Here is a 15,027-nt window from a genome sequence, read left to right as displayed (position 1 = left end):
TACTACACTTTGAGACATTTATATATGTTCAGTTGCTGTCTTGGAAATATGGAACAGCCTATCCTAGTGTTTTTAGAACGTGACTTTTACCTATTTGCATAACCACATTGGTGTTTGTATTCACATCACCTCCCTACGTTACAAATGTGTCAGAACTAGTTGTTCCCTAAGGTCGGAATATGTTATCCATGTGAACTGTGCGGCGTAGATAACTTTCTGTAGAACATGCACCATGCTGTACATGACGACATAACCTTGTCAACCCATTACAATACAGAATCCAACTTAAAATTTGAAGATTGACTGCAATGTTTTCAGGCTGAACCCTATACATATGCGTGAGCCCTGTGTGACAGGATTACAGATAAGCTTGTGAGGATCAGTTAGTTCTGCAAGTCATTTTTCTGCAATGATGACTAACAGTGAGAGAAGGGCTGGTAACTATAGTTGGAACACCACAACATCAGTCCCATAAGAACTACACCTTCCTGGCCGTTTTATTGTAGTGAAGATTTGCAGTCTTTACCAGTGATTTAAACAGAAAGGTTAATATCACAGCTGGTTATAGGCTTCAAATCCAGTGTCCTGGTTAAGCTCAAAGTCTAACTTTCTCTTATGTTGTTGCCATTTAAAATGGCTTCTCCCTATAGGATATTTTGTGGTTTTAAGTGAGAACAATACTGAGGTGCATTGTTGAGGAATGAGGAATGTTCAAGTTGAGAAATGAGTATGTGACACATTAGGTGGGTGTAGGTAAAGATACCTTTGTGGTACGTCTTCAGGTCTTATAACTACAACGGTTCCAGCTCATCCTTGTCAATATTTAGAGATGAAGGAATGGATTAATCAATCAAGTATTTTCACTTTTTACAAACATTTAAAAAAATTTACAGCAATAATATTATATAAAACAAAACAAAATCCCTTAAATGATAAAGAAAGTGCTATCCTGTCAGATCTCTATCACAGGAGTTTTACATGGCAGTTCAGCCTTCTTTCTTTATAGGTCAACTTGCCAAGCAAAAGAGATCTGTGCTCTTGTGGGAACTGGCACAGCTTAGAGAATAAATTAATATTTTGTAGGAGCAAGCTTATGATGAACTGTATTCATCATCTTTCCAAACCTGTGATAACTTTCTTTAATTGTTCATCTTTTCAATGACACTACTATTTATAAATCTCCAAGAAAAAGTATTAGCCATACAAATACAAAACAGCTCAAAATATACACACAAATACATCTTAATCATATGTATAAATGAGTCTACAATTGAAAGAGCTGTTTGCCATCTCAGGTTTCTAAGGAGGACTTTAGTAAAAAAAAAAAAAAAAGGCTCAGATAGCTTACACAACCTGAAAAATACCATATTGAAAACGTTATGACTGTCTAGAAATTGTATTGTATTGTATTGTATTGTATTGTATTGTATTCTATTCTATTCTATTCTATTCTAACTCCTAACATTTTTTCATGTCTGGCTATGTCATTGCTAGTGCAACACTGTTGTAACTTACAGTTGCACTATCCTTGTCTGATTAGACTATTTTCAGCTTTCATTGCTTTATACTGTAAGATGTATTACAACATTTAAGGAAGGGCAGCAAAGCAATTTTTAGGATTAATTGACTAAACTCCAGAATGAGAACAGGAAAAAGGAGGGGAATACAACTTAGAAAAACAAGTATTTAGGAAGACCTAATTGAAGTATCTGTTCTGAAAGCTGGAACAGATAATGTCAACCTCTGTTTTGTGGGTTTTTTTTTTATAACATGAAGATAAAACAAGAGAGCTTTAAGAAAATAAAAATTATGGGAAAATTTTCTCAAAACAGATATTGGGAAGTACTTTTTCATTGCAACAGTAATAAATTCTTGAAATGGATTTTTAGGTCAGATTTTCGAGGTGTCATCAATCTCAGAATGACTTAGGTGTTGTTCTGGGATAAATAAGTCACGGTAAGTCTCAACAGGCTAAATAGTTTTTGTCCTCCCCACATTTCTGTAAAACCCTCAAAAGCCAAACAATATCTCAGAAATCAGTTATTAAAGTTAAAAAAAAAAAAAAGAGAGAGAGAAACAAGTAGCAAGGTGCAATGATTTAAAACTGCAGTCTTTCTGATATTTTTTACTATCTTTAATAAAATGGAATTTTCCAACCTTGTCTTTCTTCATTCTAAGAGCAGGATATATCATGCTATTTGGCTGATTTTGGCTACAAAAGTACATCTTAGAAAAAACAGTTTAGCTGCAGGAAAGACCATATGCAGCTCTCATAAAACACTCACCAACTCTAAAGGAAATTGACGAAGATGTAGGTACAAAGTAAGCAAAATACTTAAAGCTGCATGAGTTCTGACTACTTAGCAGAATACGAATGGACATAAGTACACAATTAATCACTTTGCTGAACAAAGGTCCTAAATGAAATGCTCAGGCTTTCAGGAGTTTCCCAATATAATCCTCATACTCAGGAAAGTCTCGACGCCACTGCTATAGGCAAAGCTTTTAACATTAGAGGCTGGCTAATAAATTTTGACTTTCAGCTACTACACTAAAGCAGATCTTATAAACCACATTAATGTGTTACAAGAAAAGGATTTCTCTAGCTCCAACGACAGGAACAGTCTTCTTTTGATCAGACTTAAACTACATTGTAAAATTGTCAATCAATTCTGTTGACTTCTGTTTTTAAAAAAGTCAACCAAGATCATCTGTTTGCGATTGAGTGAGTTTCAGCTTTAATGATCTGTGGAACTTATTTGCATTGACTGACTTTGATAAAAAGATCAATAAAATGATAATCTATAGATCTGGTATTGAGTTGTATTTCATATTATGTATTTCACATTCAATATCAGGGTTTTGTAGGATAACAGTGAGAATATCCTAATCGACTTTTTGCTCAAATTCCTTAGCAAGCCAACAATTTTCCCTGCTATTACACAATTAAAATTATCACAATAATACAATTATGGAAAGCTGGAAGTTTTGACTTACTCAGCACAGCCCCATGGAGTTTACACATATTTATGGATTTGGTAATGTCAATACTAGGCATACACAAGCTTTCAACAAGAGATAAGTGATAGAGAGAAAGCTGGCAAAAAGAAAAAAAAAAAGCATCATTTTATTGTGCATAAATATGTATCCTTGATTGGCACATGCCTTTTCACCTGACATTGATTATAGAAGAAGGTCTCCACTCAATCCTATAGTCATTTTAGAAATGTTTCCTGCAAAAATGCTATCTATCTTTGGTATTCTTCAGAAAAGCCATGAATTTTCAAGATCTATTTTTTTTATCTGTACATTGCTACTTCTCTAATTCTACAATTCTTTTAATTCTACAAAAAAGTGAGACTACTACTTCTAAATATCAAGATATTAGTGCTTAGTGAGTTATGAATGGCATTGATTTGACCAAATATATATGTCAACGTAAAGATCTATTTAAATTAATCATCTAACATAGCACAATAAAAGTCTTTCACAGAAGCATTCTAAGATAAACTTGTCTCAGTTGTTCACTTCTCTACATTGATTGTAAAGGGAATCTAGAAATGCAGCTCCAGTTTAGATGTGTGCAATGTATAAACTGTACATTGCAAGTATACCTTTACTGCAGACTAAATACAAGTGAGATAAATCCCATCCAACCTTTACTTTATGATTTTCAGTTTCAACCCATCAATTGTCATAACGTAAAGAACATAAAATCATAAGGATGACCACCCAGGGCCAGATGAGGGTTCATCTGGGCCTGTATCCTATCTCCTAGCAAATTAAAAGACAAGGCAATAAATAATTTTTTTTTAAAAAGTGAAGATGTAATGACASCTCTCTCATATACACTCCCAGCCACTGATTGTGATCCAGGGAACTCCTGAACCAAAGATGATAATTTGGGGTTTACTAGCTCTTGATTGACTATTAGCCCTAGGGATTTCTTCCTGAATACGTACAAACTGTTAACATCCACAAGTATCTGCAGAAATGTGTATGACAATTTAACAATGTGCTGTGTGAAAGCAATCTGCAAAAGTCACAGCTGCTCACCGGTGTTCAGCATTTATTCACCTTCTTTCTCTTTATGTCTCATCAACAACAGCAGCACTTTGACTTTAAGCTCTAATCCAAGATTTTTGTCTTTCCATGTTCGTTAAACCACCTTGTAGACTAAATCCATTCTACAATCCTTCTGCTTGTTTTCAGGAAATCACTCTGTACTTTAACAAGCTATGCCAAGCATTCGTACCAAGCTATATCCTCTAGTGTGCTTTGGCATAAATTCCTTGACTTCAGAGAATTCAGTGGAGCACTACCAGTTTACGTTATCTGAGAATCTAGCCTATAGGCCTTCCTCAATTTCTTTAATATTATTCCCTATTCTATTATTCATCAGTAAAATGTATAAATGCAACTTTATAGTGTTCTAAGTACTGACTAATGAAATACTAGAAAATATTGGACTTGCATTCCATTTTCATTTTGTGAAAACAGAAATGTATATTTAGAAGAAACATAACTGTGTGTTCTTGTAACCTACATAATTTTTATATTTGAAGGAAAAAAAGAAAACTTTCTATGCTTTTTTCCTTGATAAATGAAGAAATTTGAAGCTTAAGGTTAAAATTTGAACAAAACTTTTCAGAAAGATAAACTTCAGGAAGAATGACCAATTAACAAGTTAAACTTGAAAATTCCAAAATTAAAATAGTAGAACTTTCTCTTAAATCATATGGATTACATTATGAAAGCACCTCACTACCATGCTAAAGGCTGTGCTTTTTATTAAAAGGCATTTACCTGCACATCACCTATAGTGAAGATATCTAATAATCTTACTGACAATGGTTGTCTCACAACAGAAAACTCACTGCTGCAGTAAATCACATACTTAATACACCACAATAAAATGTGAGAACCTGAATCCAATTTTATCTCTTCAGGCATGTTCTCCTTTAATCATCAAGGGCAGTCATTCACTGAAATGTACCAAGACTATGATACTTAAAGCATCTAATTTTCTGTTCTGGTTGCTGCATTTGCATCAGCATTTGGATGTGAAATAAAGACACAGGACACAGGCATCACTCTAACCTATTGTTTGTAGACTGGGTTTCTCTTTTATTTTTTAAGAATGAAAACAAAGAAAGTACAATTACACATAGCCGTGTGTCCTTGATGTACAGTAATAGTATTTAATTTATTGTGACAATTTCTTCTCTAGCCACACTTCAAAGATAGTTATACTTAACCTACAGTTGTCAACATTAAACAGAAAGGATTTGCCAAAATATATAACTACTTTAGGTTTCTAACCCTCTGATATATTTATTTTTCATTTCAATCAGAATCTCAGAAAACACTCAAATGCAGAACAAGCTCCAAACGGGTACCTGCCAGCACTGTCCAGAAACTGTAATGAACTTCTGGATCTGGCTATTAATTCTCTTGCATTTTTTGCCACATTTACATTAAATGAATCTTGCCTTTCAAATTCACTATTATGTGCAGGAAATTATTTTTCATATTGTGTTCCTGAATTATATTGGTGGTGTAAAAACGTTGAAAATGTCTCTGTGTCTCTGTTGTGTATTCCGAGAAGTTTATACATGCAGCAAATTCCTTATTTTCCTGGGCTATTTTCATGCCACAGTAAACATGAACAACAGGATTTTGCTCATCAGTGAAGACCCTTCAGGTTTCTACAGAAAGAAAATTTTTGAAATGGATAACTTCAGCTTTTTTATGTTCTTATCTGAATAGACAGAAGCAGGCACATTCTTTGCCAATGGATGCTTATCTCTAAAAATACAATAGATATAGGCAGACTGACAATATTCAGCAAATTTCTGGAAAAGTCTGGAAGCCGAATTAGAAGTTTGGATCATTTATAAGATTGGGCAAGGAAGGTGTTGGGGGAGGTTGATAGAATAATGTGTTTATGTATATTTAGTTACCCTGCATGACTTTCCTATTAAGATACCAGACTATTTTTAGACTGCCAGAGTTCAAACTCTGGAACTCAAGCTGAGAACTTCTGATGTGTGGCTAAAAAGCACCATAAAGACCTTTATGAAATATCAGATGGGATAGGCTCTGCTTACAGAAAAAATCTGCATCAGTACATATGACTATTCTCATTGTACTTTGCTTAATTTACTGAATTTATCTTAGGCAAAGCTATATTTACCAGCAATTTTATCATCTGCATCTAGATAAACAGGTACAAGTAATGAATTGTGTTTTTGACACATTTTAGGTATTAGGGAAAATAGAAAGAGACATAGTCCAAAAGAAAATGTATATTCTCTAAGAAAGCTGCCTTCACTGAAAAAAACTAGCTTCCCTAAATAAATAAATAAACAAATAAAATAAATAATAATAATAAAATAAATAATAATAATAAAATAATAAATAAATAAATAAATAGCTTCCCTACACTGAAATATACTAGTTAGCAACACTTTCTGTGACGAAGTGTGCTTCAGTGTATTCCATTATATCAAATAAACACAGTTGTGTCTCTTTTGAGAAACACTATGTATTGAAGAACTGTTTGTTTCCTACTCTATAGAGGTTTAATATACTTTTAAATACTTTATTTCCCCAAAACACATTGACTCCTTCAGACAAGTTGAATACGTGACTTGCCATGTGCATTCAAATTACAAGCCTGAGAAACACACATATTGAAATGATGCCTTTTAGTCCCTTTCCTAGTCGGCCAGCAAATGCCTTTTTGAAAGCAGCTATAGTTAGCTACATATAGCTCTAACTATATGGGCCACTCTTATGCAGTTGGGATCTTGCATAATAATAATCATTAAATATTATGAATATATGAATTATGAATATAAGCATATCAAGTAAATTAAACTTGGACAGTTATTCCCATTAACAAAGAGCAGAACTGCAACCAAGAATACAAGCAAAATTTAATCAAAATTGAACAATATATTTCAGAATCAGAAAATAGGCATTGAGCAAGGGGAGATTGCAAGGTCTTTCAGAAACACTATTACAAATAAAAATTTATAGTAGGAGGAAAGAGCAGGAGTGGTTACTCTGAGCATTATGACACTTGTTTTGTTTAGAAGTCAGGATAATTTTGAGGAAAAAAATAAACAATAAAGCCTTATGGCTTTATGAAGAAAGAGGTTATATATAAATCATTCTGCACTGTCAGTAAATGCTCTAGGTAATTTTTCTGTGCATATTTATCTTAGCAATGAGATGAAGGGACTAAAATTTAGTAGGAAGCTCTGGTGAGTAAATGCCTTGCTATTTGACCTTTGTGTGCATCAATTTCATTACTACATTGTGGATGATAATAACAAATATCTGCTTCAAAAAAGTACTTGTTTATTAACAACTTGGAGAACCTTGTATGGAAGATTGTATTAATACCATACTCATCTCCAAAAAACCTTTCACCTAATGCATTGTTCTCATACTTTGTTATTAGATACAGTCTCCCCCTACATATAATACAGAAACTTTAGTTTTTTAGTGATGATCGGGATAAATTCACTGTTATTTATCTTTGATCCCATGAACTCTTTTAGAAATATTTCTAAGTCAAATAGGTTGTATTTTTTATTTATTTCCATTTGATGCCAGTAAGCATTGCTGCCATCTCATTTTTTTATAAATTAACTTTTAAATCTGTATTACTATGAATATTTAATTTCAATTTATGTATTTATTCTCACCCTACATGTCCTTCAGATTCCTCTAGGGACACAACTGATGGCTGGGAAAATTAAAAACAATCTGCAGCTATTTCAATTCATCCATAATGAAAAATATAGTAGAGTTTTCAGGCAAAATTAATGGAGCTTTTGTGTCTCTCAGCACCTCATTTTCTCCCTTGCTCCTTGATCAATAACCATTGCCAAATGTGAAACATTAATTTGCTGTAAAATCTGTAGAGCTCTGCCCTTTATTTTTATACCTAATGAACTCTCTCTAACAATTCTGTAACTCCATGAGGCACCCTGACTCAGAGTTCCAGATGATACCCACTAATAATGAAAGACTGCCCAATGTAATAGATATTCTAAAAGTTGTACAACGAGTTAAAAAGAAGAAAAAAAATTGATTTTTTTTTTTGAGTGGTAACTTTCATATCTATTGGAAATGAAAATTAAGTTGATTTTAAGAAGTAATTACTTCCTGTGCTGGTTTTACAGGGAACATTAAAAATCACTGTGTAAAATTCACAAGGGAGAAAAAGATTTAAGGCAGACAGTGGGATAGGTGAAAAACAAGGATATAACAAATTGTAAATTATAATATTTTGACTATGATTATAAAAATATGTGCCAAACCAAAAGTACTTCATGATATGGACTCATACCATATGGAGCACACCTCTGTGGGAAGTCCTCTGGGTCAACAATACTCTGACTTGATATTAAAGTGTACAGTGCTGCTAGGGGGATTTCACCATCAGAAAACATGGAATGAGATGCAAAACCAAAATTCTGAATATCTACAGCTGCTAGAGAGAGGTTTTACCATGACTAGGTTCCATAGGTATCAGTGCTTAGCCTATTTAATTTCCTACAAAAAGGCAAACATAATACCTCTGTTCTAAATCAACATTAATTAAATTCTCAATTGCAATTAATACTGTAGCTTAATGCTATTGATAGAACACATCAAGGTTTCAGACTTAGTCATATCTTCTCCCATAATCCAAATCTCACCATGTGCGAAAACAAGCCTTGGCCAGTGGAAGATTAAACCTCCCCAGAAGTTACACAAAGTGCGTGTGGCAGACAGAAAAATTCACACAGATGAGGAGCCTTCTAATTTTTGTTTTCATCTGAGAGTTGCAAGAGCAACCACTGTAAATAATAAGCTATGTTATTTACTCACTTTAAGTTATTCTCTTACAGATAAAGAAGAGTTCCAATTCTAAACAGAGAAACTACCTGGAAGATAGAACCTGCAGAGACTACGTTTCAAAAGATTATGATTTAGGAGAGAAAAAAGCTCCACTACTACATGCCTTTATGAGATTATTAAGAAACTCCCTGAATTTGGGGAATGAAAGCTGTTTTTACAGTATCCAAGCTAAATCAGAAATATCCTGGTGAAAATCTTAATCTAATATCTTCTCATGTCTACTTCCTTATGGATATTGGCCTGCTTTGACTGAAGTTCATATGAATTTCACCAGCAGATCCCAGTGATGGTAGTATTGGATCTGCAGCATATGAGATTAAAAGCTTTGTTCCTACTCATCTGGGGAATTCTGCTATTTCTTTAATAGCATCCATCTTCAACATTGCAAATTTGGAATTTATATTGTTCAACATAAAGGGTACCAATGCACAGAATAGTAAAAGAGAATAAAATATTTTTCAGCACCTATTTTGCAAAATAATTTTCATGGAGCAGATGAAAGAGTAAAAGTCTAGAGGATTTAAATGAAGAAAAATAAAGGCACAATTTAGCTAGGACAATGAGTGTTGAAATTGTTCTTTTCTGATTTGTATCCCTTTCCCTTTCATTTTTAATGTAACATTTGCAAAGAAACTTATAGATTAGCCCTACTTCAGTTCCTACTTAATTTCACAGCAGAAACCAATTGGTTCTAGTGAGACTGTAATCAGACTCAGACATTAAATGTGTGCAACCAATCGAGCTCGTTCTAGGAAACAATTAACTGAATGGGCTATTCTATTCACACATGCTTTAGCTCAGCTTATTACTAAGCAGATTTTCATTAAGAACAAACAAGGTTCCTTTAAAACTATGAAGAACTATTATCTGTTCATTAACAAATAAATGTGTAATTGATTGCAGATTACTTTTTTGAACTTTCCTAACTGAGACAAGAGCATAGTCATAATAGGGTAAAAATATGGTCTAGGAACCATCATGAGACCATTTAATGCTGCTCAGGAAATCCTCAGACCTCTTATGATGAGATCCTGAGCTTTTCATTGGAGATGAGACCAACCCAGTGGATTCCAAACAGAACAGATGCAAAACCAAATGCCATGCTATCGCTCCCCTGCACTCCCAGACAAGGACTGTACTTCCTTGAGGCAACTTATTAACTGCTGTCAGTTACCATTTAACAGTGGCAACTAATACAACACTTCCAAACAAATTGAAGCCATTGTTTGTTATGAACTTATTCTTAGAAACATATTTACGTTAATCTAACACTATGAGTAGATGAACTGCCTATTATACCTTGGAATGGGGGTAAGTAAAAAACTGGGTAAACTTACCTGTTTGCTGTTTATGGGAGTACTATACTGCACCTGATTAAAAGTGACTATCTTCAGCTAACCCACTGAGATGAAAATTTCATTGGCATAAATCTGTTTTCCAGCAGAAAACTTACTGAGTGATTTTATCTAAAAAATCTTTAGTATTAGCATATATGTTTTTCTAGTACCTACTCTTTTATCTTTTTTTTGTAAATGACAAGGTAGAAAGGAATGTCAGACTAGTCAAAAATGGCTCTGTTTATGTTACAATCTTCCTTCTTCTTAGCTCCATCTTCTGAGCCATAGCTATTAGAATGAATAGCATCTTTTACTCATTTCCAMGTTTTCATTGCTCATGCTGAAATCTCTTGCTGTGCTTTTAAAAAGAGCATCATAGATCAAGAAACTAGAGTTAAAAATTAGGAAAAAAACTGAAAAATACCATTTCTTTTTCCAAAGGGGACACAAGACTATATAGACTTTAACTCACTTTTCTTCACAAAATAAACCTTTTTTTTTTCTCTCATTTTTAATCTGTTGTATACATCTCTTTCATGAACTCTAAATAAGACATAAATGTAATAGACACTGTTGTCCATTCAAAGTCCTTATAGCTGATTCTGCTTTATACACCAGGAAGACAGGATGCAATAAAATGAACTATGACTGAAGCTGCAGTAAAAATACCTCTTTTATATTCTACATCAAGTTCTAAAGCATGGTGTATTAGCCAAAACATTAGTAATCCCTCTGTAATTTCTCCCCCACTTTTTTTTTAATAGTAATTTCCACAAAATACTTTCAGCTGCATTTAAGTTTTCTCACTTCTAGTGAGGTACAATGGTTGATCCAAAATGTAAATTTCTCTGCCTTTACCTTTTGAATTTCTTATTTGCTATTTGTATTCACCTGATTAATTTTCTTTTCATCTGGTAAGATGGGGATCTTTTCTCTACCGAGTCAGAATTCTGACTTTTTTCATTACTTTCCTGCCTGAGTGGTATATAACTTGGGGAAAAAATCACTACTTAGCTATAAACATCACTCAATTATGGTTAAGAAGATGAACAGAAACAGATTCCATCCCTGGAAATAGTCAGCAAAAAAATAGTGTGGCCTTCTGTAGTATCTTTAATCTTACGTATGTATTAATTTCCTCGTTAAAGAAAGGACTAGATTCTAAAGCTGGAAAAGATCAAGATGATACCATTTACAGTCTTTAAAAAAACAAACAAACAAACAAAACACACACACACAAAACAAACAGAAAGGAAAACTTCCTCTCTAATGACTGTAAAGTGAAAATTAGCAAAACTGACATTCTGCAGAGACTGTCAAAACATAAAGAAATTACACACTCCCATGAATTTAGCAACCAACTCTCCCTTTGATAAACATTCAGCTGATCCAGTGTCACCTAGACTTTCTGGTAAGAGGGAGTTTTTTCATCAGGCAGGTTTTTTTCTTAAGAGCAACAAGAAATTATAATATTTTTATTTTTTCAAAGATGGGCCTTGGGCCTCTATATTAAATTCTCAGAAAAGGCTGGGCATTCATTTTTGTCATCACGAAGGAACAATCATTTGTTCATCTTCAGTTCACTTCATTCATTTGCAATACCTTTACATGGCACCTTCATTTAATTTAAAAATGGGAGGACAGAGATTCATTTGTTTTATAGAGAATTGGACAAAATGTTTACTTTTGTCTAAAGACTATAGTCTTTACTATAGCCTCGATTCCAAAACAAAGGAAATGGTGTAATTCTTATGTTTTTCATTGTATGACAACTCTGAGATGCTCAATATCATAACCTTTGTCCAGAATTTCTGATTTTATTACCAATATACAAAGAATAAATGGAATACCTGACAGCCAACTCTACAAGAATTATAATTCTTCAACAAGCTGTCAAAAACACCCACTCATATTTAGACTAGATTCTGTAAATCACTCTTTGGTGGTATATTTTTCTCATCTGAAAGACAACATCCTTTGTTCAGCTATTTCAGAGAGGTGTTATTTTGTCTAAAGTTAGAAACATAAAATGGTTATAAAACTTTTTTTTTTTTTTTTTAGAAAAAGAGATAGGATTTGACTGTGAAGTGTATTCTGGGCATCTTATACTGAAATTTTGCTAAATATATTGCATAATGTAAGGTAAATATGAAGGAAAAAAAAAATACAGTACTGTGAGCCTCTTCCTAAAGAGATTCTGATTACCTCTTCCTAAACAAAATATAGCAGAATATTCAGCAAAGTGCTTTATGCAGTTTAGTCATTTGCTATGCAGACAGGATTTTAGACCTCTATTTGGTTAACTATAAGTATATCCAAATACTTTATGTGCTTCCTTGAATATTGGATAAATATAAGGTACAAAAAAGGGAAAAGAAAAAACAACTCTTAAAAGTACATCTTACACTTAAAAAAGTGTACAAAGAGACATAGACCATTACAACTTTTTTCTTAAAGAAAAGAGACTTGCCACATCTCATACAGACCTGCAAGAGAAACTACCCATTTAAATGAGTGTAGCCTATTTTCAGAGGCATCCACAACCATGGTTATAGGTTCTTTTTTGAAAGAGGTACCATAATTTAAACCTTGGGTCTTCAATGTCTCTTCTCAGGTGAAGTGCAGTGACTAGCTATGTGATTATTGTTAGCCCTCTCCAGTGCAGATGAAAATAGGTTTTCTTAAAATATYTTCTATATATTTCAATAACAAATTTTAATTGTTCCATATCAACCATTTCATTCTAAATTAAACATTTCTTAAGACTGCCATTGGTATTTGGTATTCAAGAGAAGTAGTTCATTAACAAAGATTTTGGTGTATGTTTCATTAATATTTATTTTTGAAATATTTTATCTTCACTTTGTTACAGGTCTGTTGTCTTTAGTAAATGCTTGTTTTTCATTCTTTCAGCTTATTCAAATATGTATCCCATCATTTCTTCATTAGCAAATTAAGCTTTTTATAATATATTTTGTGTCAGCTTTTTATAAGATATTTTGATATATATCTTCTATCTATCCTACCTATTTATTTTTCCTGCATAGACAGTAGCAATGACATTTATACATTTCTTTTATTTTGTATACATTAACCTTTCAGAAAGATTCTGAAGCAGTCAAAAACTGTGAATATCTGTAGAATGCTTTCAGCTCAGGGGAAAACTGTTATGCAGAATACCTTTGGTCCCCACCAGTGGCTGGACGACACTAGATCTCACATCACACATGAAATTCAGCAATCTCAGAGACCCCTAATACGATGGGTTCATAAGGGCCTGGTGTAGAAAACTACCACATACTTCATCGCTATCACACACTTCCAAGAGTGCTTGGCTCTCCTTAGAAAGCCTTTCATGCAAGAACTTGTCCAGTTTACCTGCTTGAATTATAGTCTAACAATTAAAGACCTTGTACTATGGTGCAGCTAGATATGGTACTCCTCAGTGCTGTCACTTTTCTAACATGCCCCAAAACATATTAATGCAAACAACCCAGGTATAAGAGTCATGTCACTACTGTTGTATCTTGACCAACCAGATCTTTTTTTCTTTTTTTTTCTTTTTTTTTAATGTAACTATGTCCTTTTGGGTGGATTTCTCCATTTCTACTTGAATAAACATTTCTGCTTATTTTGATTTTGTTCGAATAACTAAAAACAACAGGACTCCGTAAAATGTTCCCATTGCCACATGACGATGATTCAATATGAACAAACATACAGTCATAAAAGAGACACAACAGAGGCCTCTAAAGACACCAAATCTAGGCTTGCAGCCAGGAACCTCTGGAATGCTCCCATTCCTTCTAGCACTCCGTAGGTAATGGCACATGAACCTGAAATACTGCACAACACATTTCATCCACAGGATGAACATTAGGCCTCGATGGAGCAGTTGATTATGGAACTCAGCAGCGATTGTACTTTGAGCCTACAAAAGACGCTGTAAATTTCCTTGAACTTAATTCTCTTGTCTCTACTGATGGGGAGTTCACATGCAAGTCAATGGGTTCCATGAGTTCATGGAGCAATGGTGCATTCAGCACCAGAAGAAGATAGGAAAATTGGTGACTTTTAAATAAAAAATACTAAGTTTTCTTAATTAAATTTGGAAAACTTTCTCCTAACCTTGGAAAAAAAGTGTTCTGCTCAGGTTATGCTATAAATATGTTATATTTAAACTGCAAATATTCTAACATAAATGGAAAAAGTAATAATACAAATGCAAAAAGCATGAAGTTTCCTAATGAGGAATGGTTTGCATTAACACACATGCCTGCATATGTAGTAGAACTCAAACTTTGCATTGAAAGGGATTCTGGATAGATACATCTTTGCAACAAGGTAAAGGGGCAAAAAGGTTTCATAACTAGCTGCATACAAATATGAGGTGAAGACATCTGCTTTGCAATATCCTATCCTTGTCTCTCTGCAAATAGTAGTGTAAAACAGGGTTGGAATGAAGGTTGGTTTTCTGGGAAGGCCTCCATTAATAGGGATATACTGAAACTAATGTAAAACTCTATGAAGATGTTGTAGAAAATTGTTTCTAGTGTTACACTCCCCCCAAAAGCTCCACAGCTGTGCAATTCTATAAAAAGAATTATCTATAAAATTCTGAAAAATGATTTAAATATTGGTTGTTTTTTTTTTTTCTATCAAATTTCTGGTCCCACCAATTCATCACTATGTTATACTCGCCCTCAGATCAGTTCATGTCCATTAGTTCATTATAATTTTCCTTTCTCTCTACTCAGCTCTGACGTCAGTC

At 33.5% G+C, this 15,027-nt stretch overlaps 1 protein-coding gene across 1 annotated transcript in view; it reads right to left on the bottom strand.

Moving 5' to 3' along the window:
- The window catches only part of MMP16 (matrix metallopeptidase 16), a 190,028-nt gene that overhangs the window by 21,724 nt on the left and 153,277 nt on the right, over positions 1–15,027 (bottom strand). The window lies entirely within an intron of this gene.

The sequence above is a fragment of the Apteryx rowi genome, unplaced genomic scaffold, assembly GCF_003343035.1.
Source record: "Apteryx rowi isolate R43461 unplaced genomic scaffold, aptRow1 scaffold_519, whole genome shotgun sequence".
Classification (NCBI taxonomy): Eukaryota; Metazoa; Chordata; class Aves; order Apterygiformes; family Apterygidae; genus Apteryx; species Apteryx rowi.
This window is presented reverse-complemented; position numbering and strand designations above follow the sequence as displayed.